The 15358-nt window shown below is 39.8% G+C and overlaps 1 protein-coding gene across 1 annotated transcript in view; it reads right to left on the minus strand.

The window, feature by feature from the left end:
• Positions 1-15358, minus strand: part of LOC150098425 (suppressor APC domain-containing protein 2-like) — a 93087-nt gene that overhangs the window by 51728 nt on the left and 26001 nt on the right. The window lies entirely within an intron of this gene.

The following is a 15358-nucleotide window of genomic DNA, read 5'->3' on the forward strand; positions in this document are numbered from 1 at the left end:
CAAAATTAAATCAGAAAAGAACTGCAGATTCATTTAAATTTGAGTGGCTGGACAAATGTATTGAAAGGCAATACCAACATCAAAGAACACACACATACACATGCTATCACACACACACTGAGACTGGAAATTTGTGAGCAAAATGTTTCCCATGTGCACACATGGGCTGGCAAAAATTGGAGAGAACAGACTGAGACTACTGGGAATAGGAGGAATATGATAGAGCTCAATTTTGGAATCGTATCCTCAGAAGGACACAAGACAGTGTCCAGAACCTGATTTAAGCAGATGGTCGTTGCGTGAATGAAACGTACGCTATACGTACTGTAGAAATTTAATACTCATAATGAAATGCATTGAAATTCATTTTATATAACATTTATAAATATTATTAAAAAGTTCAGTTTGTTAATTTACCTATTTAAATAATATTGAAAGTTTTTTCCACTTAGTCATAATGTTAATTAAAGATGCAAAGTATAATGACATCGTTAATGAAATTCTATTCTGTCACTGAATGGAACTGCTGAGTAAAATGATCCTTCAGGTCACTCATACTTGCTTGAGTTTAGAGTGATCTGGGGGATATCCTGAGGTTTTGGAGACTTCCCTTCACTTATATAGTGAAACCGGTCGGGGTAGCGGCATTTCCCATAATGCATAGCATTATACATGTCTGTAAGGATATGTGTATTGCATTGTGGGATAAAACCAAGAATTAAACCTCTGTATACAAGTAGCCCAGGCATGGTCACTTCAACGTGAAAACTTTATTTGCTTACATGTGGATAAAGGGTTAAACCAAGAATAATTTCTTGGCATCTTTAATTTATTTTATGTAAATATCACATAGCACAATAATCAGTTTGTATGTTTCCAATGTTGACTAAGATTAACATGATGTTATGCCTTCTACGTTGCAAATTTTGATAAAATGTTCTGCTTGCCCATACCACGTTGAAAGTTTTTCCACTTGGTTATACTAATAATTAAAGTTGCCAAGAAATTATATTCTTGGTTTAATCCTTTATCCAAGTGTAAACAAACAAAGTTTGCATATGAAGTGACTTCACGACTGGGCTACTTGCATATAGAGGTTAATGACTTCACATCAATTGCCTTAGTATTCCATAATGCAATGCACATATCCTTACAAACATGTATACTGCTATGTTATGGGAAGGGTCACTACCCAGACCGGTTTCAACCTTTATTGAGGTGTCATCAGTGGGAGCCAGACCTGATCCAGAAGTGATACCATTATTATCCCAAAGTGCTTTGCATTATTATTATTATTATTCAGGCCTCCAAGGAGTTAAAAGACTCATCGAGGGAGGTCCTTCCTAAGACATAAAGTCTGTCAAGACTCATCAAGGGGAGGTCCCCCCCCTGAGAAACACAAAGTCTATCATACCACTCTTTAAACTCACTGACCATTCTCGCTCCCACCACTCCATCAGGCAATGCATTCCACAGCTCAACCACCCTCCACACAAAGAAACCACTCCTTACCCTCTTGCTCACAGTTTCCTTTCGTAACTTCCAGGGATGGCCTCTTGTCATCACTCCTTCCCGCTGTTCAACCAAGCGAAAGAACTCCCCAGTGTCAACCCTGTAACCACCTCTCAACAGTTTAAAAGTCTCAATCACATCACCTCTCCTCCTATCCACCAAACTCTGCAGTCCACATTCTCTCAGCCGATCCTCATAACTATCCTTGTACAGTCCTGAAACCATCTTTGTCATCCGTCTTTGTATCCTTTCCACAGTTAATTTATCCCCTTCAAATCCTGGGGACCAAATCTGAGAACAACAGTCCAAGTGTGGTCTGATCAGAGACTTATACAACGGAATGATAACCCTCTTATCTCTGCAGGTCAGTGTCCTTCTCATAATAGCAGCAATCCTCTGTGTTACCTTCACCACCTTTGCAATATGTCCCCTAAACTTCAGGTTTCTATCAATCATCAACCCCAGATCTCTTGTCTCCCCTACTTCCTCCAGTATAACTTCTCCCATAGAGTATGCAGCATCCCATCGATGTTTCCCAAACCTCAAGACCTTACATTTTGCTGCATTAAACTGACACCCCCATTCATTTGCCCATCTATCTAGCTTATTTAAATCCTCTTGCAGGGCTACCACATCTGCACCATTACTAATGATCCGTCCTAGCTTCGCATCATCCGCAAACAACTGAATATCCCCCTGCAATCCACTGGCTATGTCATTGATATAAAGGTTAAACAATATAGGTCCTAGTACTGAGCCCTGTGGAACCCCACTTGTAACCCTCTGCCTCCTGGAAATTGCTCCACCATACACAACTCTCTGATACCTATCAGACAGCCAATCCTGAATCCAGTTGACCAATCTGACATCCAGACCCATGTGCTGCAAATTAAATATCAGCTTATCATGTGGCACCCTGTCAAATGCCTTCGCCGAGTCTAAGAAAATTGCAGTATATGCCTTTCCCTCATCTAATGTTCTTGTAACTTTATTATAAAAGGCTAGCATATTGCTAAAACAAGAGCATCCTTTCACAAATCCATGGTGATTCTCACAGATAACATTACCCTCATCTGCCCAATGCTGTATACGGTCCCTCACTACTTTCTCCAAGATCTTAACAACTACTGATGACACACAGACTGGCCTATAATTAGACACTTCCAGTCTGTTACCACCCTTATGCAATGGCACTATCTTACCTTCCTTCCATTCCCTGGGCACCTTTGCCAAAGCCAGACTTTCATTGAAAAGCCACGTTAAAGGCACTGTCAATTCCCTAGCACATTCTCTCAAAACTCGTGGTGAAATACCATCCAGTCCCACAGCTTTACTGACATCCAGATTACTCAGTATCTGAAACACACTCTCCTCCTGTACCTCCAGACCTCGAACCAGTCCTATCCCTCTAGCATTAAAACTGACTCCTCTAGGATGAAATACTCCAATAAAGTGTTCATTGAACAATTCCACTATGTCCTCTGCATTAGTCACTCTATTCCCATTTTTATCCCACAATATCATTCTTCCACAGTCATTTCTCCTCCTACTGGCCACATAGCTAAAAAATTCCCTAGGATTTTCTTTGGATCTTAGGGCCAATCTCCTCTCATATTCCAGTTGCGCTTTCCTTACCACACTAGTCACTCTTCTGGCCTGTGTCTTATATTCCTCATACATCTCTTCACCTGTCTCCTTATATCTCTTCCACAGCCTCTTTTTCGCATGCAATTGCTGTTTAATATTGTTTGTCATCCACTTTACTCCAAATTGCGTCCTCTTCTTCACTCGTGGTATACAACTTACCATTGCTGATAACAAATATTCTTTCACAATTTCCCACGCACTAGTGATATCCCGGCCTTCCAATTCTTCCCTCCATGAAATTTCCCGAAGTTGACGTCTAAGACTATTATAATCACCTGCCTTATAATTCCACATAAGTTCCCGTCTCTTTGATACTCCTGCATGTCTATTCATTTTCCAAGTCAACACCATATGGTCACTCTCTCCAACTGGTGGGAGAGACGTCAACTCAGTTATTATCAACTCTTCTGATGCTATAACCAAATCCAAAACTTTTGAACCTCTTGTTCCCTCTGTTACATGTTGCCTAAGACATTTGTCCCTCAAGAATTCTAGAAATTCCATTCCCCTATTGCTACATGCATCTTCCTCTCTCTAATTTATACTACTGAAGTTAAAATCTCCCATAACAATCATTCTTCTTGCACTTGCCAAACTTAGCTGTCTAAGCATCTCCTGGTCCCCATCCTCTGTGCTCCTGGGTCTGTAGCAACACTCCACTAAATATCCTGTCTTGCCTACCTCTACCTCACACCATACGCTCTCAAAATCATTTGTCTCACTTCCTTCCAAATTCTCCACTCTTAGAGGACATAGGTCATCACTTATCATAAGCAGTACCCCACCACCACGCTTTCCCCTCCTATCCTGACGAAAAATGCTATACCCAGCGACTTCTATTCCTGTTGTTATATCCCCTTCTGTCAACCACGTCTCAGTGATCGCAATAATTTTTGGCCAGGCTGATGCTATCTGAGCCACCAATTCCTCTCCCTTATTCCGGATACTCCTGGCATTAGTATAAAGCATATAAATGCCATTGTTTCTATACCCAGCATTATCCCTTCTAGACTCCACTGGGCTCAGTGTTACCTGACATTGTCTCCCTTCTCCCAAGTATCCATTCCCACAAGAGGCCATCCCTGCTATCATCCTCCCTGGGACACACTGACTCATTCAGAACAGCAATCTCTCCAGATGCCTACCTCCTTCCTCATTCAAATGTAAACGGTCTCTCGCATACAATTCCTCTCTTTCCTCAAACACACTCCAAGCATCCACATATACCAGTCCTCTCTTGTCACACATTCTCGCTATTATGCCATTCAATATCACCGCTCTTCTGCTCAGCTCATCATTATCATACCTAGGCAACATGCACACTATTTTTCCTCTCTCTGTCTTCTTCCGTACAGTCTCAAGCAAAAATCTCATATCTCTCGCTGCCCGACTTACATTACCACTCAAGTCATTCATTCCTACCATCACAATCATCTCATCCACCCTTTCACCTCTCTTAATTGCCATAGCCACCCTTTCTATTGTTCCTCCTGGCAAACACTCCTCACACATCCTATCTTGAACACCACGGATCATTGAGTCGCCATACATTATACCTCTTACCATTCCCTCGCTCCTATTGTTTCCATTCTCTCCTCTTCTTTCATTCCCATACCTCTCTCCTACTACTGTTTCCATCCTCTCGTCTTCTAGCATTCCCATACCTCTCTCTCATTCCATCTCTCCTACCGTTTCTATTCTCTCCTCTTCTAGCACTTCCATATCTCTCTCATTCCATCTCTCCTACTGTTTCCATCCTCTCGTCTGCTAGCATTCCCATACCTCTCTCTCATTCCCTCTCTTCTACTGTTTCCATTCTCTCCTCTTCTAGCACCCCCATACCTCTCACTCATACTCCCTAAATTCTCTCTCTCTCTCTCTCTCTCTCCTACTCTGATTCGCCTTGCATTTATCTCTTCCATTCTCCTAATCTTATCTTTCATACTTCTGCTCTCATTCACAAGACATTCCACCTCCTCTTTCAGCTCATCTATCTCCCTCTGCAGGTCAGTCACTCTTAATCTAAATTCACTCTCCCAAACAAAACCATCTCCTAAACTTTCACAGTCACTCACACCTTCCACACTATCAACTATTATTTTCTCATTCTCTCCTATCACACTACTTGTCTTCCTACATTCATTCCCCATTTCTGGAGCAACAAAGTCGAATATCGATATATCTAATGTACTTATTTCCTCCAAATGCCTGCATTTTGCGCACATACGCTCTCCACTCTCTTTAACAAGCCACATGTAATTCCCGAGATGCAAGTACTGCATGCCACAAAGTCCCTTATGATATTGCTAATAATTGAGTTCTTAAATGGCAGAGGACTTGGCGTTACGCCACTTGCGACTACTGCTGAATCCACCATCGTTCCTTACTGCCGAGTAGCGTAATCTTTAATAATTATTCAATTAATAAATAAGAGGAAAAAAAAGTACAAACATCAGAACATTTAAGTACTAAATATAATTAAATAAAATGAAATATAACTAAATACAGTAACTTAGCTTCCTTTTGTCTTCCACCATTATGCGTTCGATTCCGACGGTACCAAAATATATTATATCGCGACAGCAACTAACTTCCAAAAAACAACCACTGAAGTACACTCGTATTCAGAGAAACAATTTAGCACTCAAAAACATAGAAAAACGGGGAAAAAAGCGGACTATTCACCGATTAAAAATCACTTTCTTCTGCACAGCTCAAATTCACCGCCACGTGCTACAGTGACGCTAGCACCACTCCTAAGGCAAATGATGTGAAGTCATTAGCCTCTATATACGAGTTGCCCATGTATTAATGTATACATATACATTGAACAACAATGGTCCAAGGACTAAACTCAGGATACACCACTAGACATCTTAAATCTGACAGATTCACATCCACCATATACCACTTTTTGATATCTGTCTGTCAACCATTCACTTATCCAAATCAAGAGTTTATATTCTAACACCACATTCTCCAGCTTATGCCACTCATGTGGTTTCCTATCAAATATCCCTTAGCAATATCTAGCATTATTGTAGTGTTATATATTAAAAATATAAAAAAGTAAAAACAAAATAAATCCAGGTCCCTGAAGACAAAAGATAGTTATAAAGTTTTATTCTAGTAACTGATTAGAGAAACTTTTTTAAGCAAGTTCCAGAGTCAGTCAATCTCTGGTACAGGCAAGTAAGGTTTCCTCACTGGAACCAAACCCAAGTTTTTAACCCCACGAGTCAAGAAAATCAACCACAGAACTAATGCTATTTCAGAACAATAATACACAGTGTTAGGGACCACAAGGTGACAGCAGTTCTCCACACCTCTCTTCCCCAGATGCCTATTAAAATCACTGTTAGCCTTTGGGCCAGCTATATATGAAAGCTAAGGATGAAAAATGACTGCCCACTGGCCTTCAAAAAGTTAAGGCCAAAGAGCCTAACTTAGATGAAACTTTTAAAAAGGCATTAGTGGTTTTAAAATAAACCCACTAATGTCTTTTATTCCCCAAAAGGACTAGGCAGAGCTCCTTTGGTTCTAACTTTCTAAAGACAGATTGGCAGCCAGTCTCCTTCCTTTAGCTTTCTGTCCTCTCCATCATTTGAATGACTGAGCTCAAGCTATCAATGAATCAAGACTGAAAGAGTCTGCCGTCATCTTGTAAACCTAATACTCATATTACTATCTGCAATAATTTGTTTTGTGGTCAATTTTTGAGAAATATGGACAAACCTATGTTTCCTGAAAAATATTTTACCATGATAAAGATCAAATACCTCAGGAAAACCAGCTAAAGAAAAGACTTAGAACAAGTTTTGCTAGTTGGTAACTAGAACTGAACCCATAATGATATTTCATTGGCAGCCTAATGCTAAAGAAGCAAACACCATGTCCACAGGAGTGCATAAGCACCCTATCACAAATTATATATTATTATTATCTTGAGGTCTTTTCGGTCCTGAGTAGTAGAGTGAATATCTTTTCTCTCTGACCTGCAGGCCATGGAGTTATAAGGTGCAAGTATAACAACTACTGCTCTCCAATTACTGAGAAACCAACAAAACCACAAGACATAAGGGGTGTCAAGTGATCAAAGTTGTCAGAAGTGTATGGTGTTAATCTCATGATGATGCGCTATGGAGATAAGAAAATACTATGCAGATAAGATAACAATATCAACTTCAAAAAATAAAATAAAATAAATGACAAACAAAACACCAAGCAACATTGTTTGTTGTAATAATAATATACCATATATAGTATACTTAGATAGTATTCCAGAGATCATAAATACAGGTACAGCAACGATTTTCCGGCACCCTTGGTTCCAGAGCCTTGTCAGACCAATGGAGGTCATACAATAATAATTCACCTGTACATCTTTTGATCCACTAATTATACCTCTTCCATGTCACTAAAGCACTATGGAGTGCTTTAGACACTTAGACTTGCACTTGCAGTTAACACCACCACTGTGAACTGGCTCTTGCTAAAAAACGCTAGTTTTGGTTAAATATAAGCAAAATAAACTAAGAATATTACTAAAACAAAGAGCCAAAATGCTTTAGTTGGGCTATGAAAAATTATATAAACAAAGTGAATATTAGATCCAGCATTATTTCAAAGTCAAATGTAGAAACTATGAAAGTTGTTTTTGTAAGGTAAGTTGCCAGAAAGCTTATGGAAATACATTCACATGTGTACAGAGCAAGGGAGTGTATTTCCATAAGCTTTCTGATCAACTTACCTCACGAAAGATGTTAGAAGTTTTTTCCACTTGGTTAGACTATAATAAATTTAGTTTAATCCTTTATCCAAGTGTAAGCAAACAAAGTTTGCGCCTTAAGTATTTTCAGGACTCGTGGTAAAGGTGGACTAAGCTCTCATCACTTGTTTTAGAATCTCTCGTAATGCAAAGCACATCTCCTTGCAGACATGTATAATGCTATGCATTAAGGGAAGGGCCACTACCCAGAGGTGGTGATACTAAGGTGGAAATACCTCTGGATCCGGTTCCCACTGACGAGACCTCAATAAAGGTCCAAACCGGTCTGGGTAGTGGCCCTTCCCTTAATGCATAGCATTATACATGTCCGCAAGGAGATGTACTTTGCATTATTGGAGATACTAAGACAAGTGATGAGAGCTTAGTCCACCTCTACCACGAGTTGCCTCAGTCCTGAAGATACTTCAGGCACAAACTTTGTTTGCTTACATTTGGCTAAAGGATTAAACTAAATTTATTACCTTACGAAACTTTCATAGTTTCTACATTCGGCTTTGAAATAATGCTGGATCTAATATCCACTTTGCTTACATAAGCTACGAATAACCCAGAATCAAAAGATTACCATCAAGTGCAGATGGAAATAATTAAGCAAGCATGTGCAAGAGCAGTGCCATCTGTGGCAGATAATCACAGGAATATCAAGTGTGCTATCACAATTGTGTGTTCGGACTACAAGAGTGCCAGACCATCCACTGCTGGAAAATCGACGATGTACCTGTAGTATAATTAGATTTTGCAAAGACTTTTGATAAATTACCACATGATAACTTCATAGTTAAACTGGAGCAGATGGGGTTGGATATTACATGTGCACTGGACTGGAGATCGACTATCTGACAGGTATCAGCAAGTTGTGTACGATTTTGAGATCTGAAAGAGAAGAGTCACTAGTAAGGTGCCTCAAGAGTATGTTTTAAGGCTATTACTGTTTAACCTGTATGTTGATGATACTGGGGAAGATTTGAAAGGAAATATTCCATTTTTTGCAGATGTGACAAAGTTGGAAAGAACTATGAGGAGTAGAGCAGATGTTATTGTTTTACGACAATAGAACTTGAATAGATTAAATGAACAAGCACAGGAATGGGGATACTAGTTCAATGTTGAAAAGTAGGGAGTTTTAAAATTTGGAAAACACAGATGGGATGCAGAGTTTACACTTGGCGAGGTTATTATAGGATCAAGGTTAAAGAAGTTTTTCATAGAATGGTGAAGAACAAGAGGTCATCCCTGGACACTGGTGAATGACTGAAATGCATTATCTGAGAGTATGGTGTCAGCAGACAATTTTAATGTATTTAAGTAAGGAATGATGAGCTGTGTTAACAGAGAGAGACCTCCCATGATGAGTCCTTAACTCCATGGGGATCTGGGAATAATAACAATGGTAATAAAAAAAAAACTCTAAATTTCTGTACCATGTACATAATATGTCCTGCTGTATATGTACAAGTTTTCAAAATTGAGTTTCGAGTTGCGCGCACATAGTAAGGGCAACGCGGCGGTTTGATAACGTAACACTTTTTTTTTCATGAAAATTTCTGAATAATATCGGTAAAGATAAACATTTAAAGTCAATGATAAGGCATATAACAATAATATAACACACAGTACCACACACGCTGTCACCAAGAAGCATCCTCTCTCATTCTTAAGATGAATCATTAATTCTTAGGATGAACACAAACTTCATCCTAAGAATTAATAAATTGCAATTCCTAACATCCAAAGACACCTTAGGAAATATAAAGACACTGAAATCTTCTGAATAATATCACCCCTACGAAAATAAAAACACCCACCCAACAGCACGTGAAATCATCGTGTCACTATAACACAAACTAAAAGCCAGTGGGAAATGAAGAAAAAAACAAACTAGTAAACATAACAGCAACCAACCAATAAAACACTTCCGGTACGTCAACCACGTGATACAAGGTATGTCACGTAGCAGTAGCGCACTCAGGATTTAATATTAATCTTGGGGGGGAGGGGGGAACCAGTTGAGTAGACGATTTGAGAATACATACTACGCATCGCATACGACCTATGATTGAGCATCTGCAATGATCGCTAATTCATAAGTAGTATAGAAATAGAAGACACGACACAACGTAAATAAAAAAATGAATTTTTATTAGGAAAAGATTTTTGGAAAATTTTCTAGTGTTTTTTCCCTTTTTCTTTGGGGGAAGGGCCCCTTCTCCCCACCCCCCGGGTGTGCCACTGTCACGTAGTTTTGTTGCTTTCTCAGTTGTCAGATAGAAGTAGCTGCATGTACCCCTTCATTACCAGTTTTCTTGTAGTACAGCTTACTAGGAGAAAACTGTACAACTTTCTTTTGCAATTTCGCATTCATCTATTGTTTTGCACCAGCTAAATATTTCCCTAAACTAGTTAACTGATGTACAGTATATCCATTTATTTTTTACCTTCATCCAAAAATGCTTCAGGCAAAAATACTTTCAACAGTAAGGGCGCAGTAAAACTTCGGAATTTCGTCGACGCAATTCACTGGAAGTAGTCAATAACAAATTCTTCTTGCGGACGTGAACTGAAGGTTACTACAGTACAAAACACACGGTATGAAATAATACCGGAAGTAAATACCTTCAAATGTAGTTACCAGATAACTGCTGTAGTCAACGTACACGTATACTTCATGAGTCGTCTACATATCGGACCCAGGATATTAATCACAAAGCTCTGTTAAGCAGAGCTTGAAAGTAGCGTATACCTTGAGGGCATCAAATACAATGGTGAGAATAAAGGTTGAGTAACAAAGGTCCGCCTTATGTTTATGGCCAGAATAATTACAACTAACTGGATTATGGTAAACGTAATTCAACTGCGTAAAAAATGGGGTAATGAAATAATATTAATAGCATTCCCTTTTCCTTCTTCGATTGGAATAAAAACAACGGTAGTAGTTAGGCGCCCTCTTCTACTGTTAAAGAAATGTGGATATAGGAGACAAGAAAAATAATTAAAATACAGTAATGCACTTTATAACAGCAGCAAGTTATATTCATTTTTATTACATTTACGCTACCAGTTGACATGTCAGTGCCGAACTTACACTCTCCCTCAAATTGGCCCTAATTTTTCGGGCCCCCAGCTAGCGCCTCGTGCACGTGTTCCCAAGTGCAGTCCTCATAGATTTAGCTTCCTTTTCTGTTCTTGCAACTGGAGAACGTTATATAAGTCTGGGTAATTAAATTTCTCTAAAATTTGGAAATTTTTAGTTCTCTTTTTACAAACAAATTTACGTCCTTCCGGAAGACATTCCATCAATATACAGTATATAGTAGATTAGTGGTTGCAACAATCACTTTATTTTGATTATTTGTGCGAAAAAAAAAAAAAAGAATAGAAAGAAAGAGCAGCACTAGAAAACATTAACGGTAAGGTAAAGGACTAATTGTCTTGGCTGCCACTAATGATCCGAGAGGATGTGAAGGGGTGTTGAACGAGGCAAAACTGAAGATCAAGAACGTGAAGAGTGTAAGTCTCCTGCCGCGCTTTGATAGAGGCGAATTGAGGAGGATGGCGTTGATAGTAAACGAATCAATATGCAAATTATGCAGAAGGAATGATGTAGAGTTTGTGGACCTATGGCCCGTGTTTGACAGAACGAAGAATTTGTATAAAGTGCATCTAAATGGTTTTGGTATTAGGTAACTAGAGAGAGCTTTGTTCACCGAGCATGCTGAAGCGCAAATTCAGGAAAACTTAAGCAATTAGGGTGGATGCAAGGGAATGTGTGAAGACACCCATGAGGCGAGTGTGAAGACACCCATGAGGCGAGTGTGAGAACGACCAGTTGCGGAATCTAGTCTTTCAAACAAAAATATTGAATAGGCTAGTCAATTCAGGAAGTAAAAGTGATTGGAGGGGGGGGGGGGTAAAGGGATACTGCAGTTTCTATATCCTAATGCCAGAAGTTGGGAACAGAAGGGGGAAGTTTTTGGCATTGGTTAGTGCCACATTGCCAAAAGTTATTTATAGGCATTAGTGAGACTTGGCTAACAGCAGATGATGTAGTTACAGGGATAGTATGTGAAGGGTTTATTATTTTCAAGGAAGATACAGAAAATGGGATGGGGCAGAGGCAGTGGCACGCCAAGGGTATTTACCGCCCGGGTGCAAACTTTTATCGGTCGCTCCTAATACTGCATTGTATAACCCAAATTAGATATTAGCTACATAAAATGCCGCCCTATCAATGTTGTCGCCCGGGTGAGGTGCACCCTCGGGTTGGCGCGGCCCTGGGTAGAGGGTATGTATGCTAATGATGATAACAGGTGAATTGCAGCCAAAAAAAAAGAAGCAGAAGGGGTGGCTGTTCGTTTGAAGCAGTCTGATGTAAGATCAAGACGAATAAGACAAAATATACTTTGGTTGCTGCTATAGGCCAGGGGAATCCAGGATTATCTAGAAGACATGCATCAGCAAATTAGTATAATGAGTGCAGGTCGAGCAGTGGTGGCTTGTACATAAGAACTGTGACATTGCAGCAACCCCAAGGAAAAAACGAAAAAATTAAATTTTGTTTGTGTTTATAAATAATAGCAATGATTATAACATTATATAAATGCAATACAACATATTAAAGGTTACAGGTTATGTTTCGACTAACGCTTTAGATTACGAAACAAATCTATTGCGATCTAATGCAGTGTCGGAATTATCACGTTCGGTCAGTTTCGGCTAGACTCTCCGATATTCGTTTGCACTTGTCACGTAACAAGTGAATCCGGCACTGCTCGTTGAGCAGTGTCGCTACAAATAAATTGTATACTTGCGCACGTTATTTCTGTGAGATACGAAACTTTTATTATTGGTGTGAAATATTTTTGCCGAAATAATAAAAGTTTCGTATCTCACAGAAATAACGCGCGCAAACATACAATTTATCTGTAACGACACTGCTCAACGAGCAGTGTCGGATTCACTTGTTACGTGACGAGTGCAAACGAATATCGGTGAGTGTCGGAATTATCACGTTTGGTCAGTTGCGGCTAGACTCGCCGATATTCGTTTGCACACGTCAGATTCACTTGTCACTGCATGTAACAAGTGAATCTGACAGTGAAATATTTTGGGCAAAAATATTTCACCCTCTCCACGCACATACACCCATAATAAAACTTTGGTATCTCACAGAAATAACGCGCGCAAGCATACAATTTGTTCGTAGCAACACTGCTCGTTGAGCAGTGTCGGATTCACTTGTTACGTGCAGTGACAAGTGCAAACGAATATCGGCAAGTCTCAAAATTCTCGAAGTATGTAAATTTACATATTCTCGAATATGCAAATTTACTTATTAATAAATTGGTTACTGATTAGGAAAAAATGAATTATTTTTTTATTTTGTATATGCAGCTAAATTTTTCACCGGCCGCCACTGAGGTCGAATGATTATTATGGGGAGACTTCAACTATGGTGATACAGATTGGAAGGAAGAGAGATCACATGACAAGAAGGAAATGGAAGTTATACACCTACTGAGAGATAATTACTTGAGGTAGCATATGATGGAGGGGACTCGAGGTGCAAGTGTATTGGATCTGGTCATAGGATCAGAAGAGCAATCGGTAACTAAGGTGGCCACATTGTCTCCGATTGGGGAAACTGACCATGCAGTTTGGAGATTGCAAAAAATGAGGAATATTCTGTCAAGGAGTATATGTGTGGAACTACAAGGCAGGTGATTATGACAAGCTTAGGAGGAAGCATGAAGCTGTGCCATGCCACAAAACCCTGTAAGAAAGATGTTAGTAGTGCCTGGGAGATAGTTTTTAAGGGACATCTAGGGGAAAGCTATATTAAATTGTATAGCTAACGTAAGGAGGATTAATCATGTGGGAGTTGCACAGATGAATAATATTATTAACCATGAGCTTCAGAAAAAGAAAATGTTTTTGTGAACGGTTGGTGGTCTTCTGCGATAAATCTTCAGATTCCATAGATACCCATATAAAGTTTATTACAAACCACATATAACACACAGATTATATATGAAACAATATCAAGCTAGATACTCGCATATCTATATATACCTTAAAATATATATACGTTCTCAAAATGTGTTTATATTTAATTGCCAATACACTGAAATGAATATAAATGTTTTATATTCATGTTTTATATAAATGTGCAGGTGTGCGTAGCTGGTTCGAGAGCAAGAGTGAAAGCAGAAGGTGACCTGTCGGACCCGTTTCAAGTACAGACCGGTGTGAAGCAGGGTGATGGGCTTTCTCCGATTCTCTTCAATCTAGTGTTGGAGAAAGTAATTAGAAACACATAACAAGTGGCAGGTGGAGTCGACATGGGGGTGCAAGTTAGGATTCTTGGCTACGCGGACGACCTGAACGTCATGCGCATCAACGGGACGACGCAGTGGCATTGGTTACTACTATTGAAGAAGCTCCAGAAGAAGTTGGCCTGAAGATACACTCCGAGAAGACAAAATACCTTTTTTATGAGTCGCCATGCTGCTCAAGATCCAGAGGGAGCTGCACAGTTTGAGAGGGTGAAGTATTTAGGTACTTGGGTTCTTTCAAGACTGAAGACAACAAAGTTGAGGCTGATGTCCAGAGTCGGGTAAATGCTACGAATGTGGCCTATTATCAGGTGCGTCCCCTTTTCGCCTCGCGCTTGCTGTCTTGGACTACAAAGATGGGACTATACAAGACTTTGATCAGGCCTGTTCTCCTCTACGGTGCTGAAGCGTGGACTCTCACAGCGAGACAAGCCGATCACCTGAGAGTATTCGAGAACAAGATGCTACGACGTATCTATAAAGGGATCATGGCAGCGGAGTCTGGAGGAGGCGGTCCAATGCTGCCATACACGCTTTATACAACTCGGCAGACGTCTTGATGGAGCTGCGAGCCCGGCGTCTTCAGTGGCCGGGACACCTGTACCATATGGGTCCCGAAAGGATGTGAGACAAGTATGGGAGACCGAGAAGGAAATGGGCGGATCAGGAGAAGGAAGACCTGCAGACTGTCGGGCTGGAGACCAGAACGTGGTGGACAGTCGCAGGGGACCGTGCCCAGTGGCAACATGTGGTGCTTGAAGCCGAAAGTCTCCCCCGGGCTGATAGCGCCTGGCTAATGTAATGTATAAATGTTTTAAGCAGTGGCGGTTCGTGGCTTGAAATCGTGGGGGTGCTGCAACTTTCGAAATATACATACACACTGAAAATACAGTGTATACGTGTTTGGATAAAATATCAAAATTATGGTAAAAATTAAAAAAAAAAAAATTAAACATGAAAAAATATTGTTTATTATCGATAAAATTATACAGTTTGGTATAATTCAAAATTACTTAAAAATAAAATCTATTATCATAACCCCAATAATGTTCGAAAATAAAAACTATAACAAATGTTA

Source organism: Typopeltis vanoorti, chromosome 15 (genome assembly GCF_054136105.1).
Source record: "Typopeltis vanoorti isolate ZY-2024b chromosome 15, IOZ_Tvanoo_1.0, whole genome shotgun sequence".
NCBI classification, from domain to species: Eukaryota; Metazoa; Arthropoda; class Arachnida; order Uropygi; family Thelyphonidae; genus Typopeltis; species Typopeltis vanoorti.